Raw genomic sequence first — 9,885 nt, 5'->3', positions numbered from 1 at the left:
TATTAATGACATGTTGATAATGAGCAAAGATATGGCAGATATAAATGCTACTAAGCGCATGCTGGCTAGCAAATTCGACATGAAAAACTTAGGAATTGCTGATGTGATCTTAGGAATCAGAATTCACAAGACTCCACAAGGTCTAGTATTATCACAGTCTCACTACATTGAAAAAGTACTTGACAAGTTCAAGTATTTGGATTTCAAGATTGCCAGGACTCCAATTGACGTGAGTTATGCACTTCAAAAGAATGAAGGTGAAAGTGCCTCACAAATGAACTATGCAAGAGTATTGGAATGTTTGATGTATATCATGAATTGTACACGGCCAGATATAGCATGTGCTATTAGCAAACTGAGTTGGTTTACAAGTAATCCCAATCAAATACATTGGATGGCAATGAAACGAGTTTTGGGGTATCTGAAACATACCCAAGACTATGCTCTGCATTATAATAAATATCCCTTCGTGATTGAGGGATATAGTGATGCAAATTGGATCACCGGATCATCCGAAGTTAAATCCACGAGTGGATATGTTTTCACAATTTGGGGTGGATCAGTGTCTTGGAAATCATCCAAACAAACTTGCATCGCCCCTTCTACAATGAAATCTGAATTCATAGCTTTAGACAAGGCCGGTGAAGAAGCTGAATAGCTCCAGAATTTCTTGGAAGATATTCTATTTTGGCCCAAACCTTTGGCACCTATATGTATACATTGTGATAGTAAAACGGCAATAGGTAGGGAAGGGAGCGTTATGTATAACGGAAAATATCGTCACATACAACGGAGATACAATACCATTAGACAACTACTCTCTAGTGGTGTTATAACAATTGACTACGTGAAGTCAAGAGATAACGTGTCAGATCCACTTACAAACGGCCTATCTAGAGAGGCAGTTGAAAGATCATCGAAGGGAATGGGGTTAAAGCCTAGGACAAGTCATCATGGCGGTAACTCTACCTAGAAGACTGGAGATCCCAAGAGCTAGGTTCAAAAAGATCAAACAAAGTTATGATGATGGTTCAACATTGTCAAATAACTCAACTTATTCTCGTGATTGAGACAATGTTCACAAATCAGGGTAAATCATTAAGGCTTTTTGATGAGTCAATAAAGCTTAAAGCTTTTTAATGAATTGCTAAGTCTGGCAGGAAATGACTAGACAGTGTGTCTATAGGACTACGCATTTAGAAATCACCTATGTGGGTATGAAGTGTAAGCCGCTTCAAGGAGAATGAAAGTAAATGCCCATTCCCTAAGCACTCATAAAATCAGGCGGTGTTTATGGCTGAAACGAATACAACCGTGAGAACCATAGATGGTTAAGGATTGAATGTGTGATGTATGTTGTCTAGGTATACAACGAAGCTCGACAGTTCAAAGATATCAAATCTACCGATTGATCGAGCATATCCGATATAAGTTCATTACGGAAAGTTCAAAGGGAAACCTACTTAATTATCTAGATGCAATTAATCCTTTCATGTAAATCACACACTCGTCCGTACATTCCTTTGTCTTATAGCCATTCCCCATTCATATGGGGGATTGTTGGGATCGGAGGTTAGTGAATGGGAAATGGAGGGAAAAAATGTGAAGGGAAAGTGAGCTCTCTTTATGCTTTGGAAAGAGCCATTATCCCTCATTGGTGGTGGACAGAAAAGGGAATGTGCGTATATTGAGAAAGCATTTCCCATGGTGTTAAATGGGTTGGAAAGAATGTAAGCCTAGCGCTGTCGTCGTCGCTCGCTCGGCTCGACTTCGGGTTCGGCTTTGGTCAAAGATTGATTGATTAATCTTTTTCGACAAAAATTTCTTTTAATTAAATTAATTATCTAAAAGTCATCCGTTTCTTTTTTGGATTATTTTAGATTCTTTTCCCGGTATATCTTTGAACGTTCCCACCTGCACCAACAACCATGGCTGGTTCCGAAAGGTTGCAAACTTTTCAGAAACAGTGCCAGAAAATGGCTATAAATTCACAAGCGTTTTTGGTACCAATTTTTTGGTGAGTTAAATTGTTCAATCTTGGGTAGATAATATTTTAACACCTCGGGTACTTGAGGGGAATAATTTTCTTAAGGACACACTGTGCATTTAGTGGCTTGATTTTATTCCGAAATATATTTACTGATTCTGGATTCTGACAATCTCTAGTTTCTTCCTTATTTTTGATTTTCTTGTTTCTGTTTTATGTTACAAAAATTTATTTTTTCGTAATATTATATTATAATAATACAGATTAGTTAACTCATCGGTACATTGAAATATGTTAGAATATTATTTTAAAGTCGACTCAAATGGAAAACAAAGAAAAACTCATACTATGATGATCAATACTACGAGAAGGTCGCTAATTCTTGCTAGTTGAAAATCCTAAATATTTATGAATTTGCATTTGTAATATATTCAAAAAATGCAAGAAGAATATGAGGACGATATGCCATCTTTTCTCGACTTTGATATGTAAATTGGTATAATTTTTTACCACTTTTTTTATTTTTCAGTTTCTAAATAATTGTAATTTAAAAAAAAATGTAGGTCCGAAATGAATGAATTGTTTAAATAATAAAAAGGGTGGGAGAGAGGATGGTGAGCAATGCTTTTCCATAGCATATTCTACCACTTTTAAGCCTGTTTTTCCTTCTACTTTCTAACACATATGTATAGATAAAAATAAAAAAAGGAAGTATCCAATGTTTAACTTTCCTTCACAATGTACCCTTTCTAGTTGCTTCTAATAAAAAATAACGACTCAAATAGATATCAACGTTTAAAAAAAAAGAGAAAGGATGTTTTTTTACATTAAATATAAGCTACGAGATAATTATGCTGCTTTATTTGTATTTACGTGTAAACACAAATTTCAGTATCTGTTTTACCGGGATCAGCTGGGGTATGAATGTGGAATGGGTTGAAAAAAAAGGCTAACTTTTATTCCTTTTTGCTGAGAGATTTTTACCTTCCTATATTACTTTATTACCCTCCCTAATCAAGTTTTAACTTAATTACATAGACATACATAATTTACCAATTATATACAAATTGGTTTCAAATGAATACCTTTTTATATTAGGAATTGAATCGGGAATATCTCTCTCCGTCTCTCTTTCTCACTCTCTCCGTCTCACTCTCCTTTTCTCCGTCTCTCTGTTTTTCATCATCTCTTTTTTCCAGGAAATTCATCAATGCATTTTAATTGTTATAATATAGAGTTTTAACTTAGTAAATTCCTTTCATGTTGCACAATTGGTGTTCGAATTGAAATTGTCAATCAATAAATTTTAAGCTATTTGATTCTCTACCATTGACCGCCAGTAAAAAGCTCTGAAGCTTTGAATTCGAATTTGGATTTTCAAAAACTATTGTTTGTTTGGATTTGGTATTGTTGCAAACATCGAAAATATTTTTTTGGAATTTATATCTCAATTTTGAGGGTGTTTGGTGAAGATATTAGACTTGATTTTGGCTAAATTTCAGATTGAAACTCGACGAAGAAGAAGAACAAGAAGAACGCATGACATAAAATAGTTACGAATTTATATTAAAGTTGTATGTAATTTGTATTTAAATTGCATTCTGTTGTAGTTATATATATTTTTATTTGAATGTTGTATGAAAGTTAAAAAATAGTTGTATAATGTATGAATTGTTGTGTGAAATCTGTATTTAAATTATAAATATGTATCTTTTTACATAAAGTTGTTTATATGTATCAAAATTGTATTAAAAGAGGAAGTTTTGATTGGAATTTCAGAGAGGAAGAAGAACATACTACATACAAAATATATACAAATTATAAATAAATATTGTATAAAATTTATATGAAAATTGTATTAAAGTTGTATGATATTGTAGTTGTATTTAACTAGGTAAGAATAATGTATGAAAGTTGTAGATAAGTTGTAAATATGTTGTATACTGTATAATTAGTTGTTCTTCTCCCCGGACATTTTTTCTTTTCTCTAAAATCTGTATATGAACATCATTAATCCAAAGTGAAAAACGAAATAAATTCATGAACTCAAAATGGATTCAAAATTAGCCAAGATTATCTTGAATTAACAAATATTGAGTAGTCAAGGCATAGGTATTTTGACATTACTGTAAGGACTCGTGTTTAAAAGACATGAAGTAGACATGTGTAAAATATTTATGTGAATATTTGATGTAATTCTCGTGCAAGACAAGTCGACAATTGACGGCGCAAGAAAGCATTTTTACTTAGTGACTTCATGATTTTTGCTTTGAAAAAGATACGAAGTATCCCATTAAATTTCTATAACTGAATCCCATAAAACTGAAACTGATTGTGTAACAAAATTTCATAATTTAAGGCATTAATAATGAATTTTACACGGAGAGAGACTATAGAGAATAGGGAAAGAGGAGAGATGAGGAGAGAAGAGGAAAACGGAAAAGGGTGTAACTGAATCCCCTAATTTAAGGCACTAATAATGAATTGTATATAAATTGTAAGTAATCCTTGTTTAGAACGAATAATATACAAAATTAGGACAATTTTAATAAATAAGTTTCAATATTGTATATGAATGAAAAAAAATTCTTTTTGGTAAACCAACTCATTTTTGGGTCCAGTTTTTGAAGATCATAAAGTGAATTTTGTGTATGAAAAACAAAAGATAATGCTTGTCAAAGGTCTAAGTCTTTCTTTTTAATAAAATGGCCCCACAATCTATTTAACAACACTTTGACAAAAGTATCTAAAATTTCCAATTTCTCAGTTTTGTCTTCCACTTAACTCTCGTTAGATTCATCCTTTTAAGAAAAAATATTTAGAAAATTTGATGATTCGATGAGCTTTGTATTTATTATTTTTTGTAAACATGAAATAAACACTATTCCGCTGTTAAGAACTTAAACAATATTCTTTTAATGCTCCTGATTTTACTTGATACTACACTATCATTATCCAAATGTTATAATTATTCATAAAGTTATTATAAGTACCGGAGGCGGAACTAGCCTTTTGGACGTGGATTCAGTCGAACTCAGTCATTCAAAACCTTGAAACTTTAAATTTTGGCTTCTGATTAGTACCACGTTATACATGAGTACTATTCTTTTTATCTACTGATAGAATAAATATTAGTCAATAATCTAATACATTTTTAATATTAATTTCCATTCGTATAGAGTTAATATTTTGTAGAGTACGTAAAATTAATTATTTGTTGACCTACATATCTAAATTAATTATATCCTTGTGCTGTGATTAGTTTAAGCATTAACGAAAGAATTATGCGATTAATTAATGAAGTTTGTGTACGTGTGTGCATACACACTTGTTTGTCAGAAATAAATAAATAAAACACATAACTATTACTTGACCCTTACTTTACACTTAAGGTATTACTTTATCCTTTCTACTATTGGATAATACTTGCTTTCCCTTGTGTTTAGCTGTTGGGAGTAGTAATGAGAACCACTTCATGTATATGGAAGTGATTTTGATGTTGTAATACCTCTAATATTAGCCGAAGACTTTACTGAGATTTTAATAAGTTTTTTCTCTCCTTTTTTTTAAAAATATCTACAAGGAGCTACCCTAAGAATTCAAATGAAGTTTTGCATATACAACCTGCAACAATTATATTATGTATTACTTGTAGCACTTGAATTCTAGAAATATTACTACTACGTACTAGTTACTACATATTATGTTTGAATAGACTCGATACTATATGATAAAAGTAGGAGATGATGTTGATTAAGCAAAGATAAATTAATTAAGCAACAATTTTCAAAATACAGTATGTATACGGTTAAAATCGAGCTCGATGCTTGATCGAGCATTTGGAACAATAGACCAGGATCGAATCATCTATTAGAGATCGAAGTTACAGATGAAACCGAACTCAATATCGAGGTTCGAAATTCGACAATACCATCATATTTGCCCTCGAGTTTACATGTGGCCATCGACGCGAATTTGCTACCGACCTTGAAAATAACGTCCGTGGTGGAGCCCGATCGGCAGCTCGAAACAGACAAAATATTGAAGAAGACGGGATCAACATATGCATGATCTTCGAAATGCTGCAAGCTCAACATGTGGCGATAGCTCAGTTGTAGAGCCAAACCCAGGCACCGAGCAGGGTTGAACCCGATCCGCCCCAAGAAGTCACTCGCAGAACGAAATCGGCCGTGGTAAGATCGAATGAACAAGAGTCGGGGACTAACCCCGAAATTATAAAAATGCTCGAGGAGTTGACAAAGCGGGTAGAATCAGGGGAAAAGAATATCGAAGCGAACGATAAAAAAGTCGAAACCTATAATTTCAGGGTAGATCAAATCTCAGGAGCGCCCCCGATATTGAAGGGACTGGATTCCAGAAAGTTCGTGCAAAAACTTTTTCCTCCAAGCGCGGCCCCAAAATCGATCCCCAAGAAATTTCGTATGCCCGAAATACCTAAGTACAATGGAACGACCGATCCAAACTAACATGTGACCTATTATACATGTGCCATCTAAGGAAACGACTTGGAAGACGACGAGATCGAGTCTGTTTTACTGAAATATTTGGGGAGACCATGTCAAAGGGAGCCATGATATGGTATCATAACTTACCTCCTAATTCTATTGATTCATTTGCTATGCTTGCAGGCTCTTTCGTAAAAGTACATGTTGGTGCCATCAAGGTCGAAACCAGGAAATTGGACCTTTTCAAAGTTAAACAGAAGGATAACGAGATGCTCAGGGAGTTCGTGTCCCATTTTCAAATAGAGCGAATGGATCTGCCGCCGGTCGCTGATGATTGGGTTGTCCAAGCTTTCACTCAGGGACTCAATACTTAAAGCTTGGTGGCTTCGCAGCAACTAAAGTAAAATCTGATAGAATACCATGTCGTTACCTGGGCCAATGTACACAATCGGTATTAATCAAAAATCAGAGTCGAAGATGATCAACTCGGGGCATCTTCGGAGTCTATTTATCCCGCCAGAACCCTCGATAGAGTCAAGAGAGACATCTACGCGTGAACCAGGATCAAACAGGGATCGGTATCGGCCATATAATGGAGATCGGAGGAGCAGTTTGTCATGGCAGAACCCCATAAAAATGAAAAAAAAAGGAATGACCAAGGTCGAAACAACCAGGGATTCATGACAAAAAATAGTTTTTACAGGTCCACCGGGCCCAAAGAAGTGCCGAGGCTATCAGAGTACAACTTTAATATCGACACAACTTCTATCGTATCAGCTATCGGGCGAATCAAGAATACTAAATGACCTCGACCTCTACAATCCGATCCAGCTCAAAGGGATCCTAACCAAGTATGCAAATGTCATAGAACTCACGGTCATAGAACAAAAGACTGTCGACAACTGAGAGAAGAAATGGCCTGACTATTCAACAACGGGCACCTTCGAGAGTTCTTGAGCGACCGAGCTAAGAATCATTTCAGGTATAGGGATTCTAACAGACAGACGGAACAAGAAGATACCGAACCTCAACATGTAATTATATGATTATCGGTGGAGTCGATATCCCACGAGAGCCAATGTTGAAATGCTTTAGAATCTCCGTCACTTGGGAGAAACAAACTCGAGACTACATACCTGAAGGAGCCTTATCATTCAACGACGAGGACGTGAAAGGGATCATACAACCTCACAATGATGCACTGGTAATATCTGTACTCGTAAATAAAACTAGAATCAAACGTGTGTTAATTGATCCAGGTAGCTCGGTCAACATTATTCGATCGACGGTCATAGAACAGCTCGGTCTACAAGACAGGATCGTGCCAGCAGTCCGAGTCCTAAACGGGTTCAACATGGCATGTGAAACCACCAAAGGAGAGATAACGTTACTGGTCAATACCGCCGGAATAGTACGAGAGGCCAAGTTTTATGTAATTGAAGGGGACATGAGGTACAACGCCCTTCTCGGAAGGCCATGGATCCACCATATGAGGGTATTACCCTCAACTCTTCACCAAGTGTTAAAATTCCCAGTCCCAAGGGGATCAAGACAATCTATGGGGAACAACTAGCCGCAAAAGAGATGTTTTCCATCGAAGAAGTGGTTCCAATATCAACACTCACAACACCGAAGGAACCGAATTCTGGCGCCGACCCAGAGGCTAAATAGCAATTACGGATTCTGGTAATGATCCAATCAGATAAGCAAAAGACTTACGAAGACGATGATTACGGGGTTCCTCGATATTTTATTATCCTCGATGACTCCGACGCAACTAAATCGATGGTCGAAGAGTTGGAACAAGTTGTATTAATCGAGCATTTGCCCGATCGAAAGGTATACCTAGGCACGGGACTAACTCCCGAGCTCAGGAAAAACTTATTCAATTTATTATAGTTAACATAAATTATTTTGCTTGGTCCCATCTTGATATGATAGGGATCTTACTAGAAATAACCACTCACACACTAAGCATGGACCCAAGAAATTAATCCGGTCAAGCAGAAGAGGAGGCCCCAGTCCGAGGTCAAACATGCTTTCATCAAGGATGAGGTATCTAGACTCCTAAAAATAGGGTCCATTCGAGGGGTTAAATACCTGGATTGGTTAGTAAACGTAGTGGTAGTCCCTAAAAAAGGGAATAAACTAAGAATGTTTATAGATTACAAAGATTTGAATAAAGCATGCCCCAAAAACTCTTTTCCTTTGCCCAACATCGATCGCATGATCGATGCCATGGCCGACCACGAGATCCTTAGTTTTCTCGATGCCTATTCCGGGTACAACCAAATACGGATGGACCCGGATGATCAGGAAAAAACCTCCTTCATCACTAAAAATGACACATACTGTTATAATATAATGCCGTTTGGATTAAAAAAATGCCGGTGCCATATACCAACGCCTAGTAAATCGGATGTTCGAAGAACAAATAGGAAAATTGATGGAAGTTTACATTGACGATATGCTGGTTAAATCCTTGCGAGCAGAGGACCATTTAAAACATTTACAGGAAACCTTCAGTATATTGAAAAAGTACAATATGAAGCTGAATCCGGAAAAATGCGCGTTCGGAGTCAAATCAGGTAAATGTTTCGGGTTCATGGTATCCAACCGAGGAATCAAAATCAACCCCGACAAGATCAAAGCTATCGAAAATATCACGGTAGTGGACAACGTGAAGGTCGTGCAAAGGCTAACCGGGCGCATTGCCGCCCTGGGGCGATTCATCTCGAGGTCCTCCGATAAGAGTTATCGATTTTTCTCGTTCCTGAAAAAGAAAAACAACTTCACATGGACCCCGAAATGCCAACGGGCATTGGAAGAACTTAAGCGGTATTTATCGAACCCGCCACTGCTTCACACACCGAGGGCAGACAAACAACTATACTTGTATTTGGTAGTATCGGAGATAGCGGTAAGTGGAGTCCTAGTTCGGAAAGAACAAGCTACACAATTTTCGATTTATTATGTTAGCCGGACCTTGGGTGAGGACGAAACTAGATACCCTCACCTAGAAAAATTGGCGCTCGCTTGCTAAGTGCCTCTAGGAAGCTAAAACCATACTTTCAATGTTACCCCATATGTGTCGTAACTACTTACCCGTTAAGAAACATTATGCATAAATCTGAACTCTCAGACCGATTGGCCAAATGGGTCGTGGAAGTAAGTGGGTACGATATTGAATATTGACCTCGGACCGCCATCAAGTCCCAAATATTGGAAGACTTCGTGGCCGACTTTACACCAGCTCTGATACGTGAGGTCGAAAGATAGTTATTGGTTAACTCAGGGACATCTTCGGAAATATGGACCCTCTTTACAGATGGGGCCTCGAATGCCAAAGGGTCCGGACTTGGTATCGTACTAAAGCTACCAACAGGTAATATAATTAGACAATCTATTAAGATTGTGAAATTGATTAACAAC

The sequence above is a fragment of the Nicotiana tabacum genome, chromosome 21 (assembly GCF_000715075.1).
Source record: "Nicotiana tabacum cultivar K326 chromosome 21, ASM71507v2, whole genome shotgun sequence".
NCBI classification, from domain to species: Eukaryota; Viridiplantae; Streptophyta; class Magnoliopsida; order Solanales; family Solanaceae; genus Nicotiana; species Nicotiana tabacum.
This window is presented reverse-complemented; position numbering follows the sequence as displayed.